Source organism: Chionomys nivalis, chromosome 18, assembly GCF_950005125.1.
Source record: "Chionomys nivalis chromosome 18, mChiNiv1.1, whole genome shotgun sequence".
Lineage (NCBI taxonomy): Eukaryota > Metazoa > Chordata > Mammalia > Rodentia > Cricetidae > Chionomys > Chionomys nivalis.
In genome coordinates this window covers 7874281-7889870 of record NC_080103.1, presented here as the reverse complement: position 1 = coordinate 7889870, position 15590 = coordinate 7874281, and positions in this window count along the sequence as shown.

The following is a 15590-nucleotide window of genomic DNA, read 5'->3' as shown; positions in this document are numbered from 1 at the left end:
AAACTGTTTATTATACTATTATAAATAATAAATCACATAATGTATAAAAGGATCAATTTTAAACAGATATCTTTGCCCATGCCCTTGCTTTATATGGATTCCTACAAGGAAATGCCTCATAAACTCACATAAGTTTGCTTATGTGGCTTGGACAAGTAGCAAACAGGAATGCTTTTGTGGGGGAAGACAGGAGGAAAACCAGGTGCCGGCATGGACACAGGAGTGTACCGACTCCAGAAACTGCCCCAGTGGCAACGTTCTTAAAGCTCAGAGTCTTGTCTTTGTTGGCACCTGCTTAGGAAGTGGGAGCTGGTTTCTAAGGCAATGAGAAGCCACCGAAGACCGTAAACAGGAAGTGAGCAACACTCCTATTTAGTCCTGTGCTCTAGGCAGCTCCACACCATCAACCAGAGTTTCCTTGTGGGTAAAATGGGGATGGATTCACCTTCCAGTACACAGGGAAGGACCGAGCCATTTAATGAACCTGGAGTTATCCAGCTCAGTCTCAACAGGTCCCACCTCTTCTGTGCGATCTTCTACTTTGCAAGAGAAGTAGCCTTAGAAAAACAGGCCACTACCAAAGGTGTGTGAAGGGCTCAGCCAAGGCCGCATAACTTACTCTATCTTAAAGTGGCAGAATTCAAGACTAGTGTTTTGGGTCCAGGGGAGTCGCGCAAAGTTGGGGACAGATCACCAAAGTCTAATAAACCAGAAGCAAACTTTATTCCAGAAACCAGAATCCAGGGGAAAAAATTTAAAAATAAAATAAAAAATCTCCAGGGGGCACAAAAAGTTTATCAGCTAGCTGGGACCACAGCCAGAGATGGGTTTTGTAAGGCTGTGGCAAAGGCCAGTTTCTGAGTCCACCTTTTTATAGTAGGGTACCCAAGCATTTGGTCTGAACAAAGGATTTTACAATCTCAAGGTAAAACTCAGATACAGATTGCCTTATTTTACAATCTCCACTGACAGAGTTTTTCAGTGTTTGTACTTAACCCTTGTCTTGGTACTTCCAGGCAGTGTTTACTGAGCCCTGTGCTCTCCCCTTAGATGCTGCCGGTTTCACAGAGCAGGGATAATGTGTAACCCAGAGGTCATATATCTATTTCCTAAAAGTTAACTCAGCTCATATCCGTAGGCTAGCTCTCAGTTTGCAGAGAGATGCTTTGGCCTTGTAAATAGAGCTATGGGTTGTAAAGCGGAATAACCCACTGTTAATCCTCAAGCTGCTGAGAAAGCTGTGACAGTCTGTGCTCATTCTCCTAGGCTTACAACTTTATATTTTTTTATTTTTACATTCCTGTTTCTGGAATCTACATTTTTATTTGTTTATTCTTGGACCCTTCAAGTGTTATTGTTTTTGTTTTTGTTTTTTCTTTACAGAAGTTCTCACATTAAGAAAAAGATTTATGGCTGGGTAGTGGTGACACTAATTCCAGTACTCAGGAGGCAGAAGCAGGTAGATCTCTGTGAGTTCAAGGACATTCTGGTCTACAGAATTAGTTCCAGGACAGCCAGGGCTGCTACACAGAAATCCTGTCAAAAAAAAAAAAAAGGATTTACTTTTAATGCATATGTATGTATACCATTGTGAGTGCATGTCATATGTGAGCAGGTCCCTGCACAAACCGGAAGAGGATGTTGGATCCCCTGGAGCTGGATTGCCGGCAATTGTGAGCTGCCGGATGTGAGTGCTGAGAATTGAATTCGTGTCCTCTGAAAGAGCAATGATTTCTATTAACCGCAGAGCTATATTGCCAGAGCTCCAGAAGTCCTCTTGGCTTGGTACTGGAAATCATCACTTCCCACAGAAGAGGAGAGCTTGTGGATTGCTTCCAGACCAATATGGTTTGATAGACCACGCCCCCCTGAAAGGTCGCCGTGAACACCCCCAAAAGTTACTTTGCCCAGCTGCTGACTGAAATGAACCTAGCACACAGGATACACCATGAAAGACCTGATTAACAGCACCCCCAAACAGCAGAAAGCAGTATGAACAGAACTACGCCCACATACAAATTTAAGGTCAATTTTGTTATATGTATATGTATATTTCTGCTCTTAAGGTATTGTGATTGTGTAGCTCTTTTAAAAATATAATGTATAATTTAAAAATATAATCAAGCTTGTAGTCGTGTTAGTTAGGTTTTCTAGATATATAGAGATATATTTCCGTAAGATAGGCATTCTTCATATCTTTCAAAGACTACAGAATACGGCATTTTAAATGTTTTAATAACTTAGGGCTGTTCATGACAATAAGACACATCTGCTCCTGGGAGCACCAGCTACTTCAAGAGGAAGATGGGCATCGAAGAGGCTCCTTATGGAGTTTGATAGCCATTTGGGCAAGAAACTGCTCTTGCCTGGACTGTTTAACAGGACATGCAGGACTCACAGAGAAATGACTGTTGAACTTGTCTAAAGGTGAGATGATCAGGGTTCCTGCTTCATGAAAGAGTCTGCGAGAAAGTGACTGACCTGACTTTGAAATTTACTGCTTCATGGAAAAGTCTGCTAGATACTATGGGCCTGTAGGCTGAAGATGGATGTCCCAACAGTGCAGAAGAATTTTGGGTGACTGTCTAGGTATTGAGATATCTCTGTCAATTCTAGAGTTTTAGAAGTTGCTTATAATGTACTTCCTATTTACTTAGGTAATACTATATCCTTCTGGAGTCTTTGTGTAGTTGAAGAATAGATAGTAATAATATAGTTTTCCTTAGTCACGATAAAAGATATAGTAGATATAAATATTGTAACTGTAACTCTTGTTTGATACATGTTTTGTTATATTAATTTTACTATGTTAAAGTTAAAGCCTTCTTTTTTGTTTAAACAGAAAAGGGGAAATGGTGTAGGAGGTCTTTCTATCTATGTGTTGCTTCTATTGGTTAATGAACAAAAAACTGCTTTGAGCCTATGGCAGGGAAGAACAGAACTAGGCGGGGAAAGCTAGGCTTTATGCTGGGAGGAAGAAGGGCAGAGTCAGAGCGAGAGGCCATGGAGCCACCACCACTGGAGATAGACATGCTGAAACTTTGCTGGTAGGCCACGACCTTGTGGTGATACCCAGATTAATAGAAATGGGTTAAATTAATATGTAAGAGTTAGCCATTAAGAAGATAGAGCTAATGGGCCAAGGAGTGATTTAATTAATACAGTATCTGTGTGATTATTTCGGTTGTGGGCAGCTGGGATGAACAAGTAGCTCCTCCTTGCAACACTTCCTTCTGCAGGAAAGATGCAAATGTGAATAATTATAATCTATCAAATATTTACGGGGTAACTTACTAATTCGCAGAGTGATTTGGCTGCTGGAAATAGGCCAGTGACCAAGACAGAAAGTCTCTGACCTGATGAGCTGTACTAGATAGTTTTATGCCAACTTGACACAAACTAGTGACTTCTGAGAGGAGGGAACCTCAACTAAGAAAATGTTCTCATCTTACCCCTTCTGAATGGAGACAGAGGAAGAGTGAATGGGAAGTAGAAGGGATGTGGGGGAGGGAACAAGAGGAGAGGAGGGCTGTAGGCAAAGCTGTAGGGCATTTTCTTAATTAGTGATTGTTGGGAAATGGCCATTGTGGGCATTGTGGGTGGTGGTCCTTGGTATAATAAGAAAGCAGGCTGAACAAATCAAGAGCAAGCCAGTAAGCAGCACTCTTCTGTGGCCTCTGCATCAGCTCCTGCCTCGAGGTTCCTGCCATGATTTTCTTCAGTAATGAGCAGTGTTACGGGAGCATAAGCCAAATCAACTCTTTTTTCCCTGTTCTGCTGGGTCATGGTGTGTTATCACAACAATACTAACCCCAGCTAAGACGTCAGCCTTTCCTGGTGGAAGGGACAAATGAATGGAAATTAAGATGAAAGCTTAAGTTTGTTAGTTGCAATGCATAATGGAAACAAACAAGATTTATGAGAAGAATGGACAAGACCTATTTTAGGTAGAAGGTCAGAGAAGGCTGCCCTGAGTTGGGGACATTGAATATCAGATTTAGAGGAGGAAGAGGCGCCAGGGTTGTGGCGGAGGCGGGAGGTCTCCAGAGGGAGGGAGAATGCCAGTGTGACAGCAGAACTGGAAAAGCCCTACTGGGTCTGAAGCCACTGACGAAGGGGAGGGGGTGGTGACAAGGGAAGAGCCCAGAAAGGCGGCATTTACAAGGACCTGTGCAAATATTTTGCTGGCACTAGGGAAAAAACAAAAAACAAAAAACAAAAAACAAAACAAAACAAAAAAAAAACAGCTACCAATGAGGGCAGGCTCTGCAGATTAAGATAAACTTGGGAGTGAGTGAACCCTATTTTCTCCACCCTTCATTACCCAGTTTCCCAAAGCCCAGCTTTCTCTTCTGGAAAGAGATTTGATAGCAGACATCCACCTCACAGGGAGTTTAGGATTATAAAGAAGAACCTGTCTCCTAGTAAGTACTCCGCTCAGTAAGATACAGCTTTTCCTAATAGGTGGAACATGGGAGACAGCCGGGTAGACCTCTGCCGGGCCCATTTCTCTGGTGCGCTTGCATTGTGCCATGGGAAAGTCTCTGCTGCACCTTTTTCTTCTCCCGTGACTCTTGGGGATACTATCTTAAGTATTTTCTTTTGTTTACGCTGCCTTTGTTTAACTCTGTGAAGTTGTGACTCTTTGCCTGTCCAAAACACCTGATAGTCTAATAAAGCACTGAACGGCCAAGAGCGAGACAGGAGCAAGGGTAAGCAGAACTGGCAGGCAGAGAGGATAAATAGGAGAACTGAGGAAGAAGGGGAGCAAGAGAACAAGGAAAGGAGGACATTGGGGGCCAGCCAGCCAGCTACACAGTAAGCCACAGAGAAAGAAGTAAAGAAAGGTATACAGAAATAGAGAAAGATAAAAGCCCAGAGGCAAAAGGTAGTTAGAATAATTTAAGTTAAGCAAAACTGGCAAGAAAAAAGCCAAGCTAAGGCCGGGCATTCAAAACTAAGAATAAGCCTCTGTGTGTGATTTATTTGGGAGCTGGGTGGTGGGCCCCTCAAAAAGAGTATGCAGTAAAACAAACAACAACATGTGACTTGGATTTCAGATTCCTACCTCGAAGGAATTTAGTTATGATGAAGATTATAATGAGGTCTGGATGGGGATTATATTAGGTGATTCATGTGAGCCATCCTGAAGGAGGAGTCATTCATACCTTGTAAGTATTTTGAAATAATCTTTTAAATAAATCTTTTGGTCTTTTGGCTGTTTAAAAATATTTTTTTTCTGAATATTTCCAGTTTCTTTAAAAACTTTTAAAACTTTTTTTGTTTTTGTTTTGTTGTTGTTGTTGTTATTCGAGACTAGCTTTAGAGCCTGTCCTGGAAACTTGCTCTTGTAGACCAGGCTGGCCTGGAACTCACAGAGATCTGCCTGCCTCTGCCTCCTGAGTGCTGGGGTTAAAGACATGTGCCACCACTGCCTGGCTGTTTAGTGTGTGTGTGCATGTGTGCAATGCATGTGTGTGTGTGTGTGTGTGTGTGTGTGAGAGAGAGAGAGAGAGAGAGAGAGAGAGAGAGAGAGAGAGAGAGAGAGAGAGAGAGAGAGAGTTGCGGCTGATTGCTTGAGCAGCTCTGCACCGCAGAGGCCAGAAGAGGGCTTTGGGTCCATAGAATAGGAGTCACAGATGGGTGTGAGCCACGCTGTGACTGCTGGGGATCAAACTCAGACCCTCGGGAAGAATAACCAGTGCTCTTAATAACTGAGATATCTCTCCAGTTCCCTTTTCCAGTTTGCTCCAGGGAAAGGAGAGGGGGGGAGAAAGAGGGGAGGGGGAGAGGAGGATAGTAGCTGATGAAGGGAACTTTTTACCTTCGTCTAGTCCTCAGCAAATCTGATTTCCTGCTTCTTACCACAGCTTTCTTCCACGGAAGAGAAAACACACCCTTGAGTTGAGTAATCAGGCTGAAATGGAATGCCAGCTTGTCCAATCCAGTGCTTGGCAATGAGGGAAGAACTGCTAGATGCAGCGTGCCCCTCGTGGCCAACAACTGCCGGTCTAGAAGCGGTCCCTTCATAAAAACGAACAGTGACATTGGCAGAAACCCTGGGGACCGTACCAGAGGGAAACAGTTATTTGAACTACGGCTACTCTTGGTTAGTTAGTAAAATCGGAATGTGCCTGGCCATGTACAGACACACAGAAATCTGACTCCTTGGAACTCCAGTGGTCCAAACCCCTGTAAAACGTTGTCTGACTCCTCAAAGTAGGAGCCTCTTATTGGCTGGAAACCGAGAGTTGTTCTGGGAATGGGTGTGTCCTTGTCTTCTAGTTAATGCTGTGGGACCCTCTGGTGGCCACAGAGAGAATAGCTATTCAGTGGGATTTGCGTGACTCAAGCAGAGACAGTGTTTTAATTCCTAAAATCCATATGGAGCTGAGAAGATGACCTGCTTGGCTGAACACGGGCTGATGTAGGTTTGCCCTCCTGCCTTGTGTGCTCTTTTCTTTGGTAAAACTTTTCAGAGCAGCGCAGAAAGGAATGCTGTCTGTATGTGCCGGGTGGTTTTGAATAAAAGCATGAACATAGAGATATTTAATTGAACTCTGTTTGGTTCTGGATGTGTCAAAACTGAGTTTTGGCATAGAATTCAGTTTTATTGGTGGACTCCTAAGTAAATTCATTCCCATCTCTTTGAGCAGAGATTCTCTGGCAGTCAAAAACCTAGCTTCTGAAGGCTCCAGTGGTTGGTAATCCATGGGACATTACTGAGGGGCATCTTGGTCAGGCCATGCAAGAACCAAAGAGTAGCCTGTCTCTCCTGCTAAAATGTCACAGAATGATTTTAGGGTTTTTTGTTTGTTTGTTTGTTTTGTCTTGTTTTGTTTTTAGTTTTTGTTTGTTTCAAGATACCAACTTATTTTATGGTTCATCATGTTCTGTTTTGTAGGGTTACCTCAAGAGGTAGTCTAGGAGCCAGTGTTGTAGCTCAGCAGTAGCAGCAGCCTTCAGACCCTGGATTCAAACTCAGCACAAAAAAACCACACCATTTTAGGTGGATTAGTGTTGTAATTATAATAATAATTCATTTTATCCTATGCATCTTCATTTTTAAATGTGTTTTATTAAGCCTTTGAGAATGTTATACATGGATATAGTATATTTTGATCACAATACCCCACTCTCCCTAACTTCTCCCAGATCCATCCCTACCCCCTCTCAACTTCATGTCCTCATTTTTATAATTTTCATTAGAAATAATAGCCCACTGAGTTCAAGTTGCTTTTTTTTTTTTTTTTTTTTTTTTGGAGCCTGTCCTGGAACTAGCTCTTGTAGACCAGGCTGGTCTTAAACTCACAGAGATCCACCTGCCTCTGCCTCCCAAGTGCTGGGATTAAAGGCGTGCGCCACCACCGCCCGGCTCGAGTTGCTTTTATACTGAAGAAAGTATTTTCATATATTGTATTCTGATCACACTTCCCATCCCCCACCTTCTCCAGATCCTCCCACCTTCCTGCTCTCACAACTCCATGCCCTCTTTCTCTAAAAAGCAAACACAAACCCCCCCAACAAAAATACAGAAATAGAAACCAAAGTAATAAACAAAAGACCAATAAAATGTTCAAACAAAACGTTATGAAACCAAAAGTCTACAAAAATACCACTGAGTTTGGTTTTTGCTGGTCAGTTGTTCTGAGCATGGGGCCTATCCTGAAATTTTGGCTAACAGACCCAGTGAGACTCCATTGGAGAAAACAACATTTTCCTTTGCAAGTGGTCTCTTGGTTGGGGGTGGGTTCCTGTGCCCACCTCCCTCTCTCAGTGCTGGGACTCCTGACTTCAACCCATATAGGCTTTGGGCCTGTTGCCACAATTCTCTGTGAGTTCATACGTACGTCAATCTTACTGTGTCTGGAGAGCACTGTTTCCTTGGAATCATCCCCTCTAGCGCTTACAATCTTTCCTCTTCTCCCTCCTCCTCTCCCTCCTCTTCCTTTCCTCCTGTAAAACTTGCTGAATCCTGAGGGAAGGGGATTAGTGAAGACATTTTTTTTTTTAGTACCGAGAGCTCCAAAGTCTCTCAGTGTCTGCACATTGCTCAGTTCTGGGTCTCTATGCTAATTCCTGTCTACTGCAGGAAGAAGCTTCTCTGGTGACGGCTGAGTGAGACGCTGCTCTGAGAGCATCATCAGAATGTCACCAGGAGCCATCTCATGCTCCTTTAGCAGAGCAGTAGTACTTGGTTTTCCTAGAGATCCTTAGCCTATCTCGTCTCGTGTTCTCAGCCACCCAAGCGGCCTTAAATCCAATCATAGTGGTGTAGAGTGGGACTTTCCCAACTATCACCTCCAACAGAACCACTTCCCTGGGGGAAAACCCTGGCTCCTGGCATACACTTCATGGCTGGGATGGGGCAGGATGACCAGCTCGGCCATCTGTCCACCTGCATGGCTGGGAGTTGGGTGCCGACACTGAGCTGGGAGCTCCAGGGAAGGAGATGTGTTCCTTGCATTAGAGGAAGACAGTAAAGGGAGCCAAAGGCTGACACACTAACTGAGGCCTGGCTGGAGGAGTACATAGTCTTAGGGCTCTGGCAGGAAGGCCTGTATTTCCCCTGAAGCTCCACAGACTTCCCTAGCCTAGAGTTGGGTGTGGATCCGTGGTTCCTGCCCCTTGTCACCAGCTGTGCACAACTTTGTTTCTTCGGTGCTGGAAGATCCCTGGGGGATGAAGGTTTGTCATAGACAATAGTGTGCCGGCCTCTCAGTGGAGACCAGGGGACTACAGTGGTGGCCGAGGAGAGTGATCTTGGCTCACTGTTAAAAGTTCAGTCAGCATCTGAGGAGATCAGGAGTGGATGTATGGATTCTCCCCTACAGACTGCGTTCTGTCTCAGTTTGGGTGCTGCTGTCTCCCTCCCTCCATATCGCCCTCTCTCTTTCCTTCCCTCTCTCTCTTTCCCCATTTCCCTTTCTAAAATGTATGACATAGTCTAACAAGCAAATAAGTTAATGCCTGATGTACTTTAAAAGATGTTCAGGTATTTTTTTTATTTATTTATTTTTATTTTTATTTTTTATTTTTTGGTTTTCCGAGACAGGGTTTCTCTGTGGCTTTGGAGCCTGTCCTGGAACTAGCTCTTGTAGACCAGGCTGGTCTCGAACTCACAGAGATCCGCCTGCCTCTGCCTCCCGAGTGCTGGGATTAAAGGCGTGCGCCACACCGCCCAGCTAGATGTTCAGGTTCTGGGCTCCATCATTTTCTACAGGTAGCAGTGGTTGCACGAGACTTAGCTTTGTCAAGGTCTGCTAGGGACAAAGTGGTTTCTCATTATGAGACATCTGTCCATCGCATTGACCCAACAAGCAACGAAATATTTTTTTCTCACTAATACTCAATGGAGCAGCAAATGTTGTAAAGTAGAAGATTAAACTTTTGAGATTTGAGTTCAGGGACTCCCATTCCTTAGCTCTGTAACTTAGGAAAAGCCACCTAACTTCTGTTTCTTTATCATCAATTTGAGGATAATAACCAATAAAGTTGACCTTCTGACCTTCTGAGTTTTGCAGGTACATATTCAACTAACCATAGATGGTAAATACACAAGAAAAGTTAATAAGTCTTCATCAGTGTTGAATATGAATACATCACTATTCTCTGAAGAACACAGTGAAACAATGGCTTGCATAGCCTTTATATCGCATTGTATATTACAAGTAATCTATAGTCGATCTAAAAATACAAAGGGACTTGTATAGATAATATGAAAATACTGCTCTGTGCCATTTTTGAACATCTTTGGATTTTGCCCTTAAGGATCTTGGAACCGATAGTTCGGTGTATACTGAGAAACAGACTTATTTGAAGCCCTTACTTTGGGGAGACACATTTATTCACACACTGACTGAGTGCCGGCTATATGCCAGGAACTACAAACCATCATGGATAAAAAAATAAAGATACAATGTTTGTCTTATGGGACTCAATCTGAGGGGAAAGACAGACAATAAACAAACAACAGCAAAAAAAAAAAAAAAGGAGAAAAGAAAAAGAAAACTATGCTGGCTGATGGCTTGTTGATCTATCCAATCAGAGAGCTCCTGTTTCAGTGAGTGACCCTGTCCCAGAAAATAAAGTGAAGAGCAATAGAGGAAGACACCTGGCATTAATCTCTGGCTTCCACGTGTGCATGTATAGCATGTCCCTCCAACAGCCTTGTGTGCACACATGAGAGAATGCACATACACACACACACATACACATACATACATACACACATACACATGAGAGAGGGTTTAGTTTCACTAGGTAAAAATGTACAGTATAAAAATATCAAGAGCAGAAAGGGTCTTCAGAGATAATTATTATCTTTTTATAAATACACTTGGTAGAAGTATATTGTGTAACTATCTACTGGATATTGGCTTCAACAAGTGTGGTCCATGACAGGCAGCAGAATGCTCACCACTGCCTCACAGCTGACAGAAATGCAATACCTCAGGCCTCACCTAGACCCAGAGATCTGGTCTACTGCAGAAGGACCAAAGCGACATGGTGGTGAGCTTTGATGCATTCCACAGAGATCTGGGTCTACTGCTTAAGGACCAAGGCAGCAGGTCAGAGAGCTCTATGTGCTCCACAGACCATGCTGAAAGAATTTAGGGCAGAGGCATTGCTATCTGATCAGGGTGGGAGGAGGGCTCTCAAAGAAAACAAATCAAACAGCAACAACAAACCCCAAGGAAACACAGGAGAACATGTGGGGTTGGGGCAAACAGTGAAGAGAGCAAAGAAGAGCTTGTTGGTCACTGTCAAGCTTTAGAGTCAGATCTTACTTTGCTCTGAGACTTGGGGAAAGTCCTAACTCCTGGTTTTATCTTTCTCATCTTTATGCTGTGTTCTTCCAGGAGAAAGGGTGATAAGGGGAAGCCAGCATTGACCACCCTGCAACCTCTGCTGCAGAGGCTGTGTTAATTTAACCTTTCCCAGGGTTCTGACTGGGGTTCTTCCTCTGCTAAAAATTAATCAGCTCGTGAACATGCAACATTCCTGAGGCCTTGTCCTTTCTGTTTGTTTTTCTGCATTCTTGCTGGAAACCATGGTGACTTCTAGGTGAGGTGTCACGACGGTGCTGAGTCTAAGCTGCTACAGGGAAAGGCAGTGCCTCTGGAACAGGGACATTTCTCATCTTTGGCTTAGTTCCCAAATGAGGAGACGGTGCAGGCCAGCTGAGGTTCCTTTCTCCCCAAGCTGGCTGTGTTCCCAGGCTGCTGAGGTCATTCAGAAGGCCCTTCCCAACCAGTGCAGACTTGCCTCTCCCTCCCAACATTCCTGCTTGACTGAGGCCATCCAGGAACCCCTTAGTGGTGATGGGGAGAGGCTTATGAGATTAAGAAGAGCCAGAATCAAAGTATGCATGATCACAGTTACTCCATGGGTGTGGTCCTCTTCCCATCACTTCTCTTACCCTTACTGGGCAGGACAATAAGGTCCTTGAGAGGTCACTCAGCTCTTCCTGAGACTCAGTGGGAAGGAAGAAGTCCTCTTCTTATCATTGGAGCTGGGCTGTAAATTGGCGATGGAACACTCAGTTCAGGAGACTTTATATGTTTGTATAATGATTTAACTTATAACATCTTTATATGTTTCTTTTGTTCTTAAATGTATTCTTGTTCTTATTTTCTATGCATTTGGATTTTTTGCTTTACTTATTTCAAGTTTTAATCATATACATGCTAAAATCCTTTCAGATTGCTATCTCTTGGTATGGTGAACATACCCTGCTTGGCAGGTAGGCAAGATGGTATTGAAACTCATAGAGTTCACTGCTATACATGAGTGTTGTCTTTTCTCCCCCAAGCACCTGCCTAGAAGAATGGGGTTTTCTTTATCTTTCCATCCTGATTCTAAACAGAAGTCTCATCGTGATTGCCTGAATCTTAACCATGACTGTAGATCTCTGCTTGAACTTGGTGTGATGATTTCTTCAATGTGACACCAAAAGAATTAAACAAAAAATTGAGTGCATTAGACTCCTTCAATATGAAACACTTCTGTTCATTATCTAGGCATGGCGGCACAGTTCTCATCTCAGCACTTGGGAGACTGAGGCAGGAGGATGACAAGTCCAAGACTAACCTTATCTACCCTGAGACACACTTCCTCAACATAAAACCACAACAGCATGTTTGCAGCTATCACCGCACTGCCGCTACTCTCCAACACCAGGGCCGCCTCTCGCTTGCCGAGCTCCAGCCGAAGGAGAAAGGGGGGGAGGTAAGTAAGGAGGTGCCCATACCATGGCTCGTACAAAGCAGGCTGCCAATAAATCCACGGTGGTAAAATACCTAGGAAACAACTGGCTACAAGCCTCTCGTAAGAGTGCGCCCTCTACTGGAGGGGTGAAGAAACCTCATCGTTACAGGCCTGGTACTGTGGCACTCCCTGAAATCAGACGCTACCAGAAATCCACTGAACTTCTGATTCACAAACCCCCTTCCAGCGTCTGGTGTGAGAAATTTCTCAGGACTTCAACACAAATCTGCGCTTCCAGAGGCAGCTATTGGTGCTTTGCAGGAGGCAAGTGAGGCCTATCTGGTTGGCCTTTTTGAAGATACCAACCTGTGTGCTATTCATGCCAAACGTGTAACAATTATGCCAAAAGATATCCAGCTAGCACACCGCATACGCGAAGAACGTGCTTAAGAGTCCACTATGAGGGGAAACATTTCATTCTCAAAAAAATGTTTTTCCTCTTCTTCCTGTTATCAGTAGTTCTGAATATTAGATATTTTTTCCAAGGGGTCAAAAGGTACCTAAGTATATGATTGCTAGTGGAAAATAAGAGACAGTAATCAGGTATTGGCAGTTTTTTCATTTAAAACAAACAAACAAACAAACAAAAACAGCAACACATTTTCTTGTTGGGAAAGAGTGGAGTGCCAGGAGCCGGAGCTCAGGGCAGGATGCCACAGATGCACACAACCCAGACATGGGGGGAATTGCCAGTTTCCGTTAGGTCAAGTTGGAGAGAAAAGAGGTGCAGAAGATCCTGCCAACCCAGGGACCACTGAGCAGGCAAAGAGGAATGAAATGTCCTGAAATCCTAGACTAGTGACTCACCACATCATCTTCAAAGGACTTGAGCCTCAAGCTTCATTGTGAACACAGCAGGAGCCTGGGAGACAGTCGTGCTGAGAGTATGGGGGGTTGTAGAGGCCTGGTTCAAGAAGTTTCATGGAAAATAAAGACTATATGAAACTAGGCTTAAGGCTTAGTTCAGATAGCATTTTGGCAAAGAATCTGACTGCCTTCTGCCTATATCCTAAGAACTAGCCTGGGGCTAAATTTTAAAATAATAAATGTGTTTCTTTGACTGAGGAAATTTCAAGACGGCACAACATTGAGTCTGTGATGTGGTTATTACTGATGATGTGGTATACAATGAAAGAGAGCAAATAGGATGGAAAGAAATTTAAAAAACACCACACACACTGTTTGGAGAGAAAAAGAGCACTAAGAAGTTTATTATAGCCAAGACATGTGAGGAAACATGGGATGTAATTAAGGGGGTTGGTACTATTAAGGAGGAATCAGTAGTTCTTTCTTGGAACAATGGAAGAGTGCCCTCAGGGTAGGACTCTACCCGTCTGATCTTTCAGCTTGTGAAAGGAGAAATCCAAAAGAGTTGTTTTCTCCTAGAAACCAATTGCTTCAGCATATGAAAGCTGCTGCTAATGTGGTCAAAGGGGGTGGTGGTCCATCTCAAACTGGCAGCCATACTGTGATACTAAATTTGGAGACATGGAAGATGCAAGAATGAAGGGGTCATGGATCCTTCCTCCACGGTTTCAGAGAACCACTGAGGTCAAGAAATGTGTGGCAGGGTTGGAGTCCATGTGAAACTATGAAAAGCCAATTCGTGAAGCTGTAAAAGTGAAGCTTTGGTTGGAGTGGAAATCCCCAAGATGTTAGAGATGTCATAGCTGTGAAATAGTCATCAGAGAGAGCTGTGTACAGAGAGTAACCTAGAGGGCCAGCAGGCTACGCCTTCGGAAAGTAAAGGCTCAGACATTAGACACAGAGCTACAAGAATAATTCTTCTTCTTCTTCTTCTTCTTCTTCTTCTTCTTCTTCTTCTTCTTCTTCTTCTTCTTCTTCTTCTTCTTCTTCTTCCTCTTCCTCCTCCTCCTCCTCCTCCTCCTCCTCCTCCTCCTCCTCCTCCTCCTCCTCTTCTTCTTCTTCTTCTTCTTCTTCTTCTTCTTCTTCTTCTTCTTCTCCTCCTCTTCCTCCTCCTCCTCCTCCTCATCTTCCTCCTTCTTCTCGTCTTCCTCCTCCACATTATTCTTGCCTTCTTCTGCTGCTACTATGATAAAATATCATAACCAGAAGCAACTTAAGAAAAAGGTTTTATTTTGGATTAGAGTTCCAGAGGATAAGAGTCCATCCATAGTGGATACAGCATGGCATCAGTAGCTGAAACAAAAGGCTCCTTGATCGTATTGCATCTGCACACCAGGAAACAGAGAGATCAAACAGAAACTGGGGTGATGTTATAAACTCTCAAAGCCTGCACCTCATGATGTGGTGCTGATGGAACTCCTTTAGCCAATAATCTTTAGGATACCAGCTCACTTTGCATGTGGTGTTATGTACTATAAATGCAGATGAAAAGCAAGCTTGGGCCTCTTGGCTGCTGTATTCCAGTCCAGTTCCCAATGCACTCAGAGGACTGTGGATGGCTACTCTTTCTGTGAGTTTATCCCCAGAAAAATAAACCTTTGTTATACTCCAAAAAGAAGGGGGGATTGGATTGAATAGGATAATAGGTAGATTAGTATAATAATAATAATAATAATGAGATTCCTTGTGAGCTATTAATTATAGACAATTTACATTGGTATAGATTCTTGTATATTGATACAAATTCAAATTATATTTGTTATATTGAATATACTACTATTTCTGTTTACAATATTTGTGTACCTATGCAAAGTTATTTTGTCATATTTGTATGGCATGCATGTTTCTACCTCTGCTTAAGATATTTTTATATTGATGCAATTTTAGGGTAAATATACCATATTGGACTATACATTTCTACCTCTGATCAAGATACTTACATATTGTTTACGTGCTGAGGTCATTGTCCTCATATGCTGCACATTTGTTTAAATAAAATTGTTTAATTTTTTAAATATGAAGCCTTAGTCTTTAAGATATATAGACATTAATAATTACAGGTCAATAGTCATTCCTGTTTGTCCTTCTTACAGTTAGACTAGTCAGGTTCTTGAAATGCATAGAGATTGTATTCCACATAAATAGGTAATCTTCAACTACTTCAAAGAACCATAGAATATGGCATGTAAATAATTTAGGATTTTGTTGACGTGAGACACAATTGCTCTTGGCAGCACTGATCTATTCCCAAGAAAATGTTGGGTACCAAAGACACTCCACTTAGAGCTTGTTTTCTTCTTAGCAAAACTGGCCTTTGGGCAAAGAACTGCCCCTGCCTCAACTAATGACAGAATGCACAGCCTGCCATACGATGAACCTGAGAGTGCAAGGTTCTCAAGAACGAGAATCTTATCTGCCTTTTTCATTACTCCATGGGAGATAATATGAACAGT